This window comes from Neophocaena asiaeorientalis, unplaced genomic scaffold, assembly GCF_003031525.2.
Source record: "Neophocaena asiaeorientalis asiaeorientalis breed wild unplaced genomic scaffold, Neophocaena_asiaeorientalis_V1.1 scaffold149, whole genome shotgun sequence".
Lineage (NCBI taxonomy): Eukaryota > Metazoa > Chordata > Mammalia > Artiodactyla > Phocoenidae > Neophocaena > Neophocaena asiaeorientalis.
Window position 1 is genome coordinate 7663893 of NW_020174442.1, and position 17297 is coordinate 7681189.

Sequence of the window (17297 nt, forward strand, 5' to 3'; positions counted from 1 at the left end):
TGGAGTCATGTGTCTTCTTGGTATGAAATTTAATTTATTAAAATTTTTTTTTTTAATTAAGCCTGATGGGTTGGAGTTTTCTGATATTTGTGGTCAATGTCTCCTATGTAACATCAGTTTTTCCACTTTACTGAGTAAGCCCTCAAATATGTTAAATGAATAATAAACTCTAGTTTTAATGTAGAATGTGAAATCAGACTATTTCTAGAAAATTTAGCAAAAACTTTATCTTTTGCATCAGAGAAGTACTTTATAGGATTTCTGAAGTAGCATCTGCAATATGAACTTCCAATAATCAAAGTTCTGGCAGGTACCATGTATTACAAAGATGACGGGTTGAATCCACAAGGCATTTATCTTTTGTCTATTAACAATTCATGTCTAGAGTGTAGAAGGAAAAAAAAGCAGAATGTTCAATTTCTATCACTTCAAATTGTAGTACTGAATGTAAGCTACAAATTAAATGTAAAAAGCAAATCTCACTTAGAATTTCTATCTCGATATGTATATTAAAGGACAAAACATTAAAAGTTGTTGGTAAAGTTTCCTTTCTGACATTCAACTTTAATGAATCCTTTCTTGACTCTAAATGGTATAGTTCATTTTTCAAATAAAGAGCCCAGATTCTTGGAGAGCTTCAGATGAGGGGGATAATACACCAAGTTCTTCACAGAGGAAATATTACACACTGCTCATATCAGGCCCTTTTCTTTTTAAATCAAATGCCATCATCTTTCTAGATCACTACTAAGCAAGAAGAGACTGTATATGTGACAGGAAGCATTGCAATGTTGTTTGCCGCCAGTGACTGAGTAGAAAGTTGAAAATACACAGGTGTAAGAAACAGTTTTGTGATCTCTATGCAAATCTATCCCAGATGACTTTATTAATCAAAACATTGTTTTTGTCAGGTTACCCATGAGTTCCCTCAGAAGTTTTCAAAAGTAAATTATCAAAGATAACTAGAAGATAAACTCAGGAAGAATGATTTAACTAGAAGTAAACTATACACAACTACAATAGTCCCCTCAAACATTTTTCCTCTGGCTAAAAATATAAACAAGTCAATAGTTAGAACTCGCTTGTTTTACATAAAAAGTGAAGGAGTTAAGGAATAGTTACAGCTTAAAGTGTTCATACCTTTTGACCTGAATGACTGTACAACAGTATATTTGTTTGAAAGTATTAGTGAAGAGGAACTTTCTTTAGTAAGACGCTCATCACTGACTTATAATAAAATACTTTAAGCTAAAAATAATTGTCAAGCAAGGGTAAAACAATTATAGAAATTATTGTTAGACTGTAAGTTCAGTGATAAAATGAAATGTCCATCTCCCTCACCTTCTGCTCTCAGCACACTTCCTGGTGCAGAGAAAATTCTCAGGAACTAGGACTCATTCACTCACTCATTCATTCTATGTATTCATCCAACAACTAGGTATTAAGCCTTATATTCATCTCAGGAATTATGCCAGCACTGGTGATACAAGGCAGAACAGATGCAGTTTTGTCTTCAAGGGGTGTAGCTGGTAATGCAGTTAGAGAAGGAAGGAAGAACAAAACATAAATACTGTGATGAAGTGCTAATGTTCTGCACATGACTGGTGGTGCTTATGGAGTAGATAGTTGAAACCATGGAGGGTTTTTTTTGCCAATGGAAATATACAAAAATTTAATAAGAGTTAAAGAAAAAAAATGGTGGAATTCACTTAGATTCAAAGAACAACAGGAAGTTGGTGATGCTTCCTGAGAGAACCAGTCATGTAGGTGGGAAGACAGATCTCTGCTGGCCACAGAGTCAGGGAAGGGGAGGGATTTGGAAAGCAGTTGGACAAAGAAGGAGCCTGACAAAAATATGTTGAATGAATGTAGCAAAAGGGTGTGGGAGAAGATGGTGACTGAGAAAAGGCTTCTAGACTTTCCCATTTGTGATTGACATTTCTCCATGTTGGAATATTTCTGGAGATGCTTTTTTTTACCAGGCTCTCCCACTTTTTCTGTTTAAAATTTGTGATAGGCTTATGAGAGATATTGGTGCAAACTTCAAAAATAGTGCATTTTCTGGATAACACAAGGAAAAATATCAAGCAATTTATTTTGCTTTTCATACACACCACCACTGCCTTCACCTGCTTTTGCTTTGTTTCTTAACATGGTAAGAAGAATGTGATAATGCAAAATGACATGGTATTGGCTCATAAAGAAAACTTTATCTCATAGTGATAAAGGGTTGGTTACTATTTAATATTCCTAAATGGAAATCATATTAAACAGTAGATGAAGTATTAGCATAAATAAGAATATTTTCACTTTTTTTAACTTCTGAATGCATCTGGGACACATTCACTTACAGTTTGCTTATTACTCAATTATGTCATAAATTAACTATATGTGTGTGGATGTTTATATATCTTTCATTGACTTGCAAAGGATGTAAACATGAAACACTGAAATCAAAACAGCTTCCACAGTGGCTTGTGCCTCTCATAATAAAGTGCTGTAATTTATTTTAAAGGCAGAGACTGTAGGATTCAAAGTTTAACAAGGTTGCTGCTTATTGAAGATCAGACTTAGGAAACCAATTCAATTTCTATACCCCATACTCCAAGTTACTTCTGTCAAAAAGTAATTTTTATCCTAACACTTTTTCAGAACTAAATTAGTTCCAATTACATATTTTACACTCTGTACTTCTACATTTGATTTTAATAAAATTTCTAACAGGTTGCCCAACATTAATCACTGACTATAATAATAACATATGCCATTTACTTCTGTGGACACTTCTTTCCATGAACTTAATATTGCTATTTAATATATTATAGACATATTTAGCACAAAGAAGAAATTGATTACCTGAACAAAATAAGACATTAAGTCAGAGAACTGTCCTTTTTAATTGCTTTCTAATTATAATATACCAATTACATAAACCAAACCCTTGGGGCACTAGTAAGATTCATGGATCTTGGAAATGTATCAAAATTTTGGCTGAAGAGCAGCTTTCTGATATAACTTGGGCTGTGATATAGGAGAACAGCCTAGAAAAAGATTACTTACTAAAGTCAAGGTAGATTCAAAGGCTTTTATATCATTCTAATTACATTCATATTTATTAATTGTAGTATTATATACTTAAATCCTACAGATAACTTTCATTGTACCTACATTCTATGAATTTAACCAACTATTAAACTCAATTATTTTGCAGGCAGAAAAAAGGGGATGCATTATAGACAGACAGTTTTGTAACAGAGAGAAAACTACCGACTAGAAGTCCCAGAGTCTGACCCACTATGGAGCTGAAGGAACCTGAGCAACTCACTTAATGACTTTTGGACTCAGATTTTTAATCTGTAATATCAATGGTTTAATTATATGTTTTAAATTCAAAAATTCAAAGATTTTCTGATTCTGAATTCCCGTTTCCTATTTATATATTATCACTGAGTTTATATTCCAATGGAAAGAAACAGATGAAAACAAGTACAATTATTGTAGTTGTGGTAGGCAGAATAATGGTTCACCAAAGACGCCTACATCCTCATCTCAGGAATCAATGAATGTTCAGTTACATGGAAAAGGGAAATTAAGGTTGCGGATGAAATAAAAGTTGCTGACCAACTGACCTTGATATGGGAAATCATTCTAGATTATCCAGGTGGGCCCAATATAATCACAAGAGTCCATGAAATGTGGAAGAAGGAGACAGAAGAGCCAGTGCCAAAATAGTACCATGTAAGAAAACTCAGCAGGTCACTGCTGGCTTTAAAGATGGAGAAAGGGCCATGAGCCAAGGAATGCAGGCTGCCTTGAGAAGTTGAAAAAGTCTGGAGAATTCTTCTCTAGAGTCTCCAGAAAGAAACATACCCCTGCCAACTCCTTGATTTTAGTCCAGTGAAAACCATTTCAGATTTCTGACCTCTAGAACAATAAGATAATATATTTGGGTGATTTTAAATCACTGTTTGTGTTAAAGTGTTACAGCAGCAATGGAAAACTAATATAGTAGTAATACATGCTAAGAATACATCTCTATTCAAAATGAGATGAGTGTACCTGGGGTAAGGTGAGTGAGCTACTATGTACATGGTACTCCAGACTACTTGGCTGAGTATTTTAAAATACTTGGCTGAGTATTTTAAAATACTTCTAATGTTAATGCACGTGCTGGTCACCTGTCCCCATTAATAAGTTGTTTTTTTTTTTTTCCCATTGGATATATGGGCAGAGTAACTGAAAATAATTTTGAGACTCCTTTAATGCCCCCAAAATGATAAATTAAAAAAAAAGACCCTTCACAATATAAAGTCAATGAATTTAATTACATGCTTATAAAATGTAACATTATGCTAAATTCAGTCATCTTAATTTAGCATATAGGTAAAATTTATTACATTTGAAAACAATATTCTCTCTTGGCAAAAATTCATATGTATTTCTGATTATGTAGTTAATATGATTATGAAGACATTATAGACAACTGTCAATCAAAATACCTAATTGTAGACAAATAACTTCAAAAAGAAATTCTAAATATCCATCCAAACTTTTAACAGCAAGTTCTATTTAATGTACGACGTGGGAGTATTTTAATGTATGTGATGTCATGTTGGAAGGATCTTTGAATGTAAGGGTGTCTTTGGTCCATCAGAGTCTTCAAAGGTCCCTACTCACCACTCCCTATTGCCTTTCTCATAGACAAACATCCAACTTCTTTTACATTGTCAGTCTGTTCCCTGATTACTACTGAGTTTGTGACTCCCTGTCCAGTTACCCACGGACAAGCTTGGAAATAAAAAAGGGAATTTGACTTGCCTTCACTTTGCATTGAGGCATCAGTGAGTGCACATGAACTACTTCTACAGTTGCCCTGATGTTGCCTCTCCAACACATGTCACGTCAAATTCCATTTATGACTTACTTTCCACTTTTGGAATAATGAAGAAAAGCATACTTAATAGGAAGTTAAGAGTCCTGGGTTCAGTTCTTCATGTTTAATGGAGAATTTGGCCCAAATAATCTCTAAATTCTAAAACATCTATTTCTATGCCTTCTAGAGTCACAATAATACTGTGTCTTGCTTAACAATTGTGGGCTAACAGAAATTCTCACCTTTAGGACTTCCTATAGCCCCAACTTCTCCAGGATAGATCAACACTACTTGGAATTTGGAGGCAGATGGGCTAGCAAGGATTAAACTGAGATATGTACCCAATTAAGTGTCCCACCCAGTGCCCCATCCCCTCTACAAGTCATCAAGTGGTAGTCTGTTTACTTTTGTAAAATTTAATCTTCCTGAAAACTTAGAAATTTTATAGTCCATTTGGGGTAAATGCCTGAAAGAATAAAGCTGTACAAAGAAATACAAATGTAAGTCTTCCTTCCAAAATATAGATTGAAAAAATTCCAGTATTGTGAGAGAGAAAGAATATCCTTGTTTCAAGACAGCTGTGATATTACTAAATCAGTATTTGTTTCTAGAAGGACAAACATTTTATAAATTCAAAACACTTAAGTATATCAACTTGTAACAAACCACTGTGAATGTGATAATAAACCATCACCAAAACTCATACTGTTTAAATCAGGCCATTGTCCTGGTTTTGAAATATCAAACTAAGATCATAGAGTTAATAAAAAATTGTTTATTTTCTGAATAAATTTTTCCAGGTAGAGACTATCATACACATGATTAGATGTAATTATAAAGATTTTTGAAGGGAATGCTAAAGACTGAAAATTAATTCAGAAGATATTTTGAACAGACAATGATAAAATTCTTCCCTGAAAAAATCTCACTATAAGTGTTGGCATCATTTGCAGGTAATTAGTCAGAAATGTCCTGAAGATACCATTATAACTAAATGTTAATTTAAACTAAATGTGTTTGATAATGCCCATGCACCTTCTTTAATTCTGCTTGCTTTTCCCAAACTCTTAAAAATCTGAAGCTATGCATGTACATTTAGTTTAATTCTGATCTCCTTCTGAAATCGATATGCTTAATACAACCCATAATAATCTTTCTCCTAGTGTTTACAGTACTTGATAATGGCTCCTTGTACCTCATAAAATCATGAGTGTCTTCTTTACCCTATCCACTTTATTTCCTCCACAATAATAACAGCATCTTTAGCTTTTCCCTGTCTTCGGTTTACTAGAACATTGGCATATTCAAGTAAAGATGTTTTAAGATAATTTCATTTAAGGTATCCTAAGGAAATCATTTCCTGACAGTTAAAATCCAACCAGGAGCTCATTAGCACTATTGTGAAAGAAAATGACCCTTTTGATAGAAGAAAAAGGAGTAATCACCATTCTATTGAAAAGTTGAAATAAATTAATGATAGACATGATTAAAACATTGGTTGGAATTTTCTAGCTTTTGATACACTCATTACCCAAAAAAAAAAAAAAAAAAAAAAAGCCTCTTGTCTTTCAAACATCCTAAGATTAAAAGCAAGGAATGAACAACATTGACCATGTTTCTTACAGTAAATGAATCTCTGGGAAAGGTGAAGGATTAATCCTGGCAGTTACTAAATTCGAGATTTTGCTGAGGGTAAAAGGTATCTTTACTGTCATCAGAAACCCTGAAAAAAGACTAAATTTATTAAAGTGAAAGACATTAAATATATTCATAGTTGCTGATTCTGTGCAGAGAAACTTATATGCTTCCTTCCATTCTTAGAAGCTAAAAACTGATCAGTAACCAGTTGGTTACTTCAGTCTCCCTGGGTCATCACTTTACACCCTACCATAAGAATCTGAGCCTGATGATGCCTCCCCAGCTGCCACGCCTAATTCTGATATGCAACAGAATTGCCCCTTATCCTTCAGAGCCCCTAACAACGTTTTCATACCTTGTTTCTCTTAAGATTTTAATGAAAGAAACTCCATTTATTAATAGTTGAAGATATTTCCCTTAACTTTCCTTTTTTCTTCTTCCCTTTATCAAAAATGGTGTCTTAACTCATAAGTACTATGAACAAATGATTTTCATTTGACAGAAAAATGGAAATTTCCTACAGCTGTTTCACAAATGTCCTAAGAGAATCATTTGCTGCCTGTAAGAAGCCTTTATTAGAAATAAGGAACATGACAGGCAAGCAGATTAAATGGCTCTTGCCCTAAAGATGCATCTACTTTGAGTCAATAAAATATTCAGATTGTTGAAAACTATAGAACACGTAGCATACAATAGTTTCAAATGAACAAAACTTTGTCAGAGATAATCCTTTCCTTAAAGGAGCTGGAGAGCTTTAGGAAAATAATTAAGAACTTACTCTTTGAAAATTCTTATGCGGCCAGTGTTGACTTCTCGCCTGGTATTTTCACAAGGCTGCAGTGTACTGGAACGTTCACAGGTTTTGGAGCAGATCAAAATTATGGTCTAGTCACAACTTTGTCACTTGATAGCTGGGAGACCTAGGGTAAGTGAACTTAACCTCTCCAAGCCTCAAGGTCTTAGTAACAAGGGAATAAACGTCTCTCTTAAAGATAATCAAGACAGCCCTCACATTCCGCTCAGCTTGACTCAATTTTAGGCAGGGTTCTTCCTCTGACCTCCCTTTTCTTAGAAATTTACTTTAGAAAAATTTTAGTAGTAAGTTCTCACTCTGCCCTTTGAGATGTAGATCTTCTCTCAGCTTCTTGGCAGTTTTAGAACCCAGGAATGTCTTTCTCCACACGGAGCCATCATTTCTGAAGTGTAACCATCAAGAAAGATAGCATCCCTGCCCTTATCTCCCAATCTCTGAGAAAGGGTGGGAGGCGATTAGCAAACAGAGGTGGCTCATCACGTGGGCCAACCTCACCCAGTGAAGGTTCTTCCCATCAGCTTATCACAGCTAAAAATGCTCCTGTCTTGTTTCAGCTGAGTTGAGCTCAGTCTTCGTCCTTAGTTGCAATAGTCTTGAATAGTCATTCTTGCCTGTTTAACCTGTCAGAGCTATTTTTCTTTGACAAGTGTTGTTATAAGGATTAAATAAAATAGTATATGAAAGATACCCAACATTTTAAAATTACTTTGAATCATTTTTTTCTTTTTAATTAAAAGAAAGGGTCAACATAGGATTATAGAAAACAATTTAAGAACCAATCAGATTTATTGCAGTTGATATTAACATAGATGCTCGAATTCCACCCGTCTCTCTCATGAAATAAAATGTTACAGAAATAAAAACAAAGTACCTCACATGGCAAATAACGGTTGCTTAGTAAATGTTGCTTTTATCTCTATCTCCCTCTCTTTCAAAGAACACAATTCTTCTCTGAATACAGATCCCTGAAAATCCCAAATGTCTTTTTTCAAAGATCAGGTATATTGGTATGATATAGTAGTTAAACAACTTTTAAAAAATCCATTGTGTTTTTTGTGTAAGAACAGATTCAAGGAATCTAACAGCAAGTTCTATTTCCAGCGTCTGCTGGGCCAGCGGAATCGTCTGCACATTAGTGCCTATAACAATGATGGAGCTTTTTGACAGCTGCATCCTGGCCAGAGGATACAGTGCTATCCACACCAGATTCGCAGCAGAGAGGCCAAATATTATGCTCCCTAAGCCAAACTACAAAGTTTTCTCTTTAGGAACTGATACAATCATGGAGCAGGAATATCAGTGTCATTACATCAGGAGGCAAGGGGATGGCATGTTCATTAATACTAAATGTAAAAACTCAGAGACCAAGTGAGTCTAAATGTGCTCGAGTTAACCCAAAGAAATCCTTCCAAGTTAAAAATAAAACACAAGTCACTATCAGTTTGATTTTCATGAATATGAAAATGGCTTTCTATTCTGTAGTAGGATCACTCCTAAGACCATTTGGAGCCATTTTTACACCCATTTTAATTAGATTCCATTTCTCTAAACTTTGCTACATGGCCCTTAAAGGGGAATGATAAAAGATATGTGAATTTTTGAATAAAAGTGCTTTTTCAGAGGTGACTTTTCTGTTATAGAATAAGCAATCAATGACATATCAAGATCTATTGGAATACTTGATAAATTTTTAAAATGAAATGTTTTACAACTTTTTTCTATCCACATCATCCTATGACAGGCTCCAGTTCAATTTATTAACTGGCAATATTTATTTCTAAGTGTAATTACCATAGGATCAGAAAAGAGCACTACAAATTATAAGTATTGTTATCTTTAATATTTAATAGAGAAGTTGAATACTTTTAATGATTATGTTCTTATTGCTAGCTCATGTCCTGAATGTCAAAAATAACTTTTACTTCCTTAGCCAAGGAGCATAAAAACAAAGGAATAAAGAAAAATTTAAATTTTGTTAAAGCTGGTGTAAACAATAAGTTGATTATAAAAAATAAACAGGGCTTCCCTGGTGGCGCAGTGGTTGGGAGTCCACCTGCCGGTGCAGGGGGCGCGGGATCGTGACCCGGTCCGGGAGGATCCCGCATGCCGCGGAGCGGCTGGGCCCGTGGGCCATGGCCGCTGGGCCTGCGCGTCTGGAGCCTGTGCTCCGCAGCGGGAGAGGCCACAACGGTGAGAGGCCCACGTACCGCAAAAAAAATAAAAAAATAAATTAAAAAAATAAATAAATAAACATAACTAATAGAAAACAATCTTGAAGAGGTTATGAAGAATGTTTTTCTAAACAATTCTAAACAAATTGAAAATTGACTTCTACTTCCTTTGTGTAAAAATGAAAGAAATATACAGACATTTAAGTTTGTTTAAATCACATGTGGAAAATACCAAAATATATGTGAATTTGTTATAATTAATCAGCATGACTTGTAGAAAGTAGAATTTCAGAGAGGCCATGAATAATATAAGATCTCTAGCAATGTCAGAATATTATATTTGATACTTTAGTTTAAATGCACCATGAGCAAATCTGAATAACACATAACAATGAATTACTGTCATAAAATTAGAATATTCTATATTCATAATCAGAACTACTGATTCCTTGTACATTACTGATTCTCAAGCAATATTCTTAAAATGCATGCAATTCAACTTTTGGTCTTTGTCACAATTTAATATCAAATTTTACTTAGGGCTTCCCTGGTGGCGCAGTGGTTGGGAGTCCACCTGCCGGTGCAGGGGGCGCGGGATCGTGACCCGGTCCGGGAGGATCCCGCATGCCGCGGAGCGGCTGGGCCCGTGGGCCATGGCCGCTGGGCCTGCGCGTCTGGAGCCTGTGCTCCGCAGCGGGAGAGGCCACAACGGTGAGAGGCCCACGTACCGCAAAAAAAATAAAAAAATAAATTAAAAAAATAAATAAATAAACATAACTAATAGAAAACAATCTTGAAGAGGTTATGAAGAATGTTTTTCTAAACAATTCTAAACAAATTGAAAATTGACTTCTACTTCCTTTGTGTAAAAATGAAAGAAATATACAGACATTTAAGTTTGTTTAAATCACATGTGGAAAATACCAAAATATATGTGAATTTGTTATAATTAATCAGCATGACTTGTAGAAAGTAGAATTTCAGAGAGGCCATGAATAATATAAGATCTCTAGCAATGTCAGAATATTATATTTGATACTTTAGTTTAAATGCACCATGAGCAAATCTGAATAACACATAACAATGAATTACTGTCATAAAATTAGAATATTCTATATTCATAATCAGAACTACTGATTCCTTGTACATTACTGATTCTCAAGCAATATTCTTAAAATGCATGCAATTCAACTTTTGGTCTTTGTCACAATTTAATATCAAATTTTACTTTTCACTTTTTAAAACAGCCATTGATGCAGTAAATCACAGAAACTTTGAGTGGTAAGGTAATATATAAAGACATACATTCCTCACTTTAAATTTACCTTAAGTGGATCTCTAGCTCAGAAATTACTTTTTTAATGCTGCATTAACCAAAATAAGAGTTTAGTGCTTCATATAAACTCTTTAAATTATAAATTTCTAAGTACATTCCTGTCTCTTGCTTACATGGGAAAAGGAAAATGTAAACAGACTCCATTAATACTTATTTCATGCTGCTGCAATTAGGATGAAATAATTAATATCAGATGTATCATTCTCTGTATACTATTATTTAGTGGTTAACATGCTGATATCCTAGAATCACCTGGGTAATTTTAAAACAATCTAATGTTTGGGCCGACCTTGAAGAGACTTTGATTTAATTGGCTCAGCATAGGGCTCAGGGTGTAAATCTTCCCAGGTGATTCTGATGTTTAGCCGGCACTGAGAGCCACGTTGGTCTATCAGGAAAGCAAAGGAATAGACTCACAAGATCTGAAATATTCCTCAGCACAATGGTGCTCTAGTTTCTATACCATCCAGTTCTAAGAATTTTTAGAACATATATTCTCAGATTTCTCATCTCTCCATCTGGAAAACATCAGTTTTTCTTTGGTACAATTAGCACTACTCTTTTATAGGAACGCTGCATTCTTTCGGATTTGCAACACATCCGTAGGCCAGGAAAGGAGATTAAAGAGAACCTCAAGCCAATGGAGTCAGTTTCCCACTTGTGGAAACCCTGTCTCCATCCCGGCTCATTTCCAAGATGCAAGATCAGATGGAAACTCTGTTTTCCACAGCACTGTCCGCACTCAATCTACAGGCATCTTTTATCCTTCTCTACCACCTTCACTGGTGTTTGTTTCCTCTCCCACCTTTTTTTAAGAAGCTGTTTTCCTAGGAAGTTCAGAAAGGAGTGTAAGTGCCTGTGTTCTTATATTAGCTTCTGTGTTTGAATTTTGACACTGAAAAAAAAACCCTCCCACAATTCTGTTTGCTTATATAAGCCCAGATGCATCGTTAGTATCTAATTCAATATGGAAAATTACCTAGATACCTTAAGATAGTACATACTGCCAGATGCAGTTCCATTCCTCTGTTGTTTAAAGGACTACTGTGTATCAGCTACTATTTATATCAGCCCATAGGTTACAAGAGATCCAGAATAGCTTCCCTCATTTCATGGATTAGGAAGTTTATGAGAGCTAACCTTTATAGCTTTAAGCTAAGTAAATGTCACACTTTTTAACTATCAGTAAGGAAACTCAAACACACTGAACCAAAGATATAAAAATAGCCTTTTCAAATTTCATTCCAACCTCCCCAAACATTACAAGGAACAATACATTAACTAAGAGCCATGGCAAAAGCTATAGAAAATGGTAATCAATAAAACACTTCACAACTGATTGTTCATTCTATGAATTCCATCAACAAATATATATTGAGAGCGCTGCTGATCTTTATCAAAGTGATTTTATCAAGCACAATAGTATGCTCCGGACTCAGTTCACAGGACAGGCGCTCTACGGAAAACAAAACAACATGGGGCTTCAGTTCTCTAGGCTTAGGAAATAAATTTGATGCAAGTGCTGAACAGAACCACGGAAAAATAATTAGAATCTTCTCACTGGGAAGAAAACTCATACAACTTGTATATTTATTCCAGTAACTGGAGCCAGGTTTAGGGTGGCTTAAGGAGAATCTAATGCCATCTATAAGACTCCAGTTGCAAATCATATTTACCTCTTTTATCTTTGAATGTGGCACTGCGGTCCTTGTCAGCTGAGAGTACTCAGTTGTCCCCAACTACATCATCGTAGTGATCTGGATAAAGCTGAGGATAAAATGGATCCTAAAGGAATACAGTTGAAAGACTGAATATAAACCTAACTAAAAGCCTCATTCTCATGAGTGCATTTATAGGACACACCTGACTCTCACTAATCACTCTTATCAGCTGGCTACATCCCTGGGAGGATAAAGGGCTTTCTCCCACATTGTTGTCAGAGTATATCTTCAAATTAAAAAAAAAAAAAGTCAAATAAAATAGTGGCATACTATATAACCTTAGTCTAAGCAGTAAAATTACAACTAAACTTTCACGTATTAATAAGTGCATAGCCTTCATGTTATTCCATTGTATTCAGCTCACTTTTTAGGTACAAGATTTTAATTATTTACCTTATTTCAATTTTCTTTTTGCTTCCCTTCTCTTTGCCTAGCACTTTCTGCATATGTGATAACACTTTACATTACTAGCTCAAATTTTCTTACTTATTTCTTCTTCTCTGCCAAGATTCCATTTCTCACACACCAATATGCAGCAATCTGTCTTCTACTGGGTACTGCTTGTTTTAAGTTCCCAGGAATAAATTTCATATCAAGTGAGGAAACTTCCATTTCTGTTCATGAATTTGAATGAGTTTATTTGTCCTACTAAGAGGTCAATTTTATAACGTATTAAGTGAAGGGACTGGATTTAACCATATTGAGTTTCTTCTACCCTAATATCCTATGGGTTTTTTTGCCAGTGAGAGTAGATGGTAAATAATTGCCTTTCCACAATATTGTTAATTTGAGAGGTGATATACATTGAACTTCATATTTGTTTAATTAACAGTTGGCTATTTTTTCCAAAGGCATTTTTAAGTTTTATACTTCTGAATTTTTACCTGTGTGGTACCCATTTTACCAGTTTTTTAAAAAATTTATTTTATTTGTTATGAAAGGATTCAAATAAATAGTGGAAGTCTACAGCACAAGATTTACAAAAGCCCCCCTCTTGAAACAGGAGAAATTATTTCAGGCTGGGGCCAGGAGATGGTGCAGCAACAGGAACTGAGTAAGGACTGCCGGGAGGTTAGTCATTTTGACTACTTGGCCCAAGCAGCCTTCTCAGTGTTGAGTTTCCTAGATTGGGCACTCGTAAAAGCAGCCTTGGAAAGGTTTTTGCTAGAACTGCCAAGCCCACAGTTAAGAATTTTAAATAGCAGATGATCCTGAGGCTTCAAAATTTTCTGGATTGAGATAAAATGATGAAAGGAAAATTTCTGTTGGATATCTGCAGAATGGACTAGCAGCTGAGGCAAGAGTATGAGTGACAAGCAGGAGGCAATGTAATGTCAGGATGTAAGGGATAAAAGCCTCTCTGAGGAGAGTGGGAGTGGGAATGGCATTACCACACACACACACACACACACACACACACACACAAGACGAGGCAAAAAAATTCAAATTACTTGGATAAAAGGAACAAGGGAGGGCTTCCCTGGTGGCGCAGTGGTTGAGAACCTGCCTGCTAATGCAGGGGACACGGGTTCGAGCCCTGGTCTAGGGAAGATCCCACATGCCGCGGAGCAACTAGGCCCGTGAGCCACAACTACTGAGTCTGCGCCTCTGGAGCCTGTGCTTCTCAACAAGAGAGGCCATGACAGTGAGAGGCCCGCGCACCGCGATGAAGAGTGGCCCCTGCTTGCCACAACTAGAGAAAGCCCTTGCACAGAAACAAAGACCCAACACAGCCAAAACTAAAAATAAATTAATTAAAAGAAGGCTCAACATTAAAAAAATAAATAAAAGGAACAAGAGAGAAGCAGAAGTTAAATCCGGCTGAAAATGGGAGCTTTGATGATCAGAAGGTCTATTGGGAAGTCGTATAGAGGAGCTCTTTTTAATATTAATTCTCTGTAATACTGATAATAAATCCACTCAGAAAAAAAAATCTATTAAAAAAACCCCAGAACATCAGTAGTGTACTTCAAATATCAAGCAAAATGCAGTCATTACTTGATACAACTATGAAGTTTTGGAAAAAATAGGTAAAATAAATCCAAATATTCCATTTTTGTCCTAAAGAGCAGTTTGAATTGTTAGAAAGTAATAGTTTCAGATGATAATTTTGGACTATTAGCTATATTTATTTACTTATACTTAAGCCATAAATCACTGTGATCAAAGAGCTTTTTGTTCTTGGTCCTTTTGGAAGGTACCTCACTGAAACATGTACTCAGGTATATCATAGACTGTTTAAAGCAAAATAAGAGTTAATGCTTTGTCAAATTTTGCTAATATCACTGACAAACTATATTTTTAATCACAAACACAGACATTCTTCTTTCAAACAAATGATGATTTAATCTCTTATTTGACCATTTTTAGGAGTTATAAAAGCTCAGTGGTATTAGACTTTAGTTTGACAAATTATATTCTAAATGAATTTACTCGTGCTATTATTACATATTACTATAAATAATTAAAATTAAGTTATACTTGTCAAAACAGTTTAATAAACTGTGTTCTCTGTTGTAGTCATCTTGAATATCTATCATGTTCATTTTCTGACTTATTAATTCACAAAATCTAATAAATCAATAATGAGAGTTCTACATGTGAACTGACAAGGTTCTAAGAAAATCATTAGGCTTACTCGATAATAGTAACTATAAAAATTGATGTAAAATAATTACTTTATAAATGAGATGAATAAAATATCATTAGCATCAACCTAGGCAAAGACAAATCAACCCACCAGATTAAAAAGGAACATGGTAATTTGGTAAGAAGTACTATAAATTGATAACAGTGCCTGCATTTTTGTGACGTTTTACTGTCAGCAAAGTATTTTCACATTCATTAAATCATTAGGGCCTTATAACAACATTTTGGAAGGTGGTATCCTTTAGAGGAGAAACACAGAGAAAAAAATGTTAGGAAATTGGGTACTATTGGGGTATGGCTAGTGTATCAATGTTAATGTTACTCTAGGAGAAATAAAATGTGTGAAACCAGGCAGTTCGGGGAGTGAGGACCTCATGAAGGCTTAGACAAAATAAGGCAGGGGAAATGCACATCACTTATATTTTTGTGTCCAGAAGAGAGACATGAGCTGAAAAATAGTGGGAATTTGAGCAAATAAAGCAGAAGCTATGACTGAACTTTGTGTGTAACTCATTCTGTGTCAGCAGAGCTTTCATCCCATACAAATAACATAATGGAATTTAAACAAGACATAAGAGTAAATAATAATTAGCTATGCTGCCATACAAAATTTACTTAGTTCCAACTTAGAGGAAGAGTTTGGGAGGTGTTTCTGACCTATGCAAAGAATAAGGTGGAATGATTTGGTGATTTTGCCTATTCAATTGTGCTGAAGGTTACAGACTTCTTGAATCCTAAAACTGCCTATTGGCATTGCCTCATCCACTTTACCTTTCAGCACTGCTGCCGAAGAAGAGCGGAAGCTTATGATCCTGATGCTGTAGACATTCACTTGGGGTTTATGAAATTGCAGCATCCTTCTGCTGGTCTTAATCTTCTCGCCCCTTACTTTGTAAAGGAGGATTGGGTGAGCCCAGAATACACACAGGGACAAAATTAATGACTCAAGAACTCTATTAGGTAGAAAAGAGTGGCACCATTATCGTCATTTGAAAGCAAGCCTCAGACCTGGTTAAGCAACTTCACCAAGAGCACATGGGAGATGGGAAAGCTGAAACTCAAATCCAGGCCTTCTAGTTTCAAACTTACACTTTTATCCTAACATACTGCCCTATAATTAATATTATAAACACATGTTATAATTTACATTATCAATAACAAATTTCTGTAGTGGAGTTTCATATATCTTGATTATTTGGGATAAATATGTATCATCAAATAAGGTTTATCTATCCTTATGGGGATAATTATTTATATAATAATTTACTGAAAAAGTCTTTATTCAAAAATTTAACTAAAGAAAATTTAGTATGCAATTCTCAAATGCTTAACTAAAAAATGTAGGTTGGTGAGTAATCTCAGACAGAATTCAAATATGGTAGCTAATGGCTGTGATAAAATTCATCCCTCATCTTCGTAAATGCTGTCAATTCCCTCCAATAAAGTTTTAAGCAAGGCTGTTGTTAGCTTCACTTCTTGTCTCTCCATCTTTGTTTAAACTAAGATGGCATCACAATTTATGGTTAGATTAAACAAACATCAAATAATATGAAAAGGAAAGAAAATGAGGTCTATAATATATTCAAATTATACACATGCCAAAAAATTACTCCTTTGGAAACCATGGTTGGCATGATTGGTCCTCACCTATATGTGGATCTCCTTCCCTTTCTTGAGCACATGGGGACAACAGGAAGGGCCACATCACTAGTGTTGGCCAATGACATGAACAAGGACTGAGGAAAAAGCACAGCTAAGATTCTCCAGTCTCCCTTCTGTTGTGGTGGTTTTGGAAGAGGATGCATGACCGGGTGGTGGAGCCACACATTCAACACAGCCTGGATCGATGAATGACTGCCTGAGGTACACCTGCCCTAGAGAATCTCCTGGACTCAGGGTGAACATTGAATGAACGAGAAATAACTCGGATGCCTCTGAGATACTAGAGTTGTTTGCTACCACAGCATGAACTAGTTTTATGAACTAGTCTATCTTGACTTATGTTCTTATATCTTCCAACAACTTTCAAGCAAGTTTCAGTGAAATGACTGTAAGCTCTACAGATGACCTGTGCACAATGCAGGGGCCGTGCTTT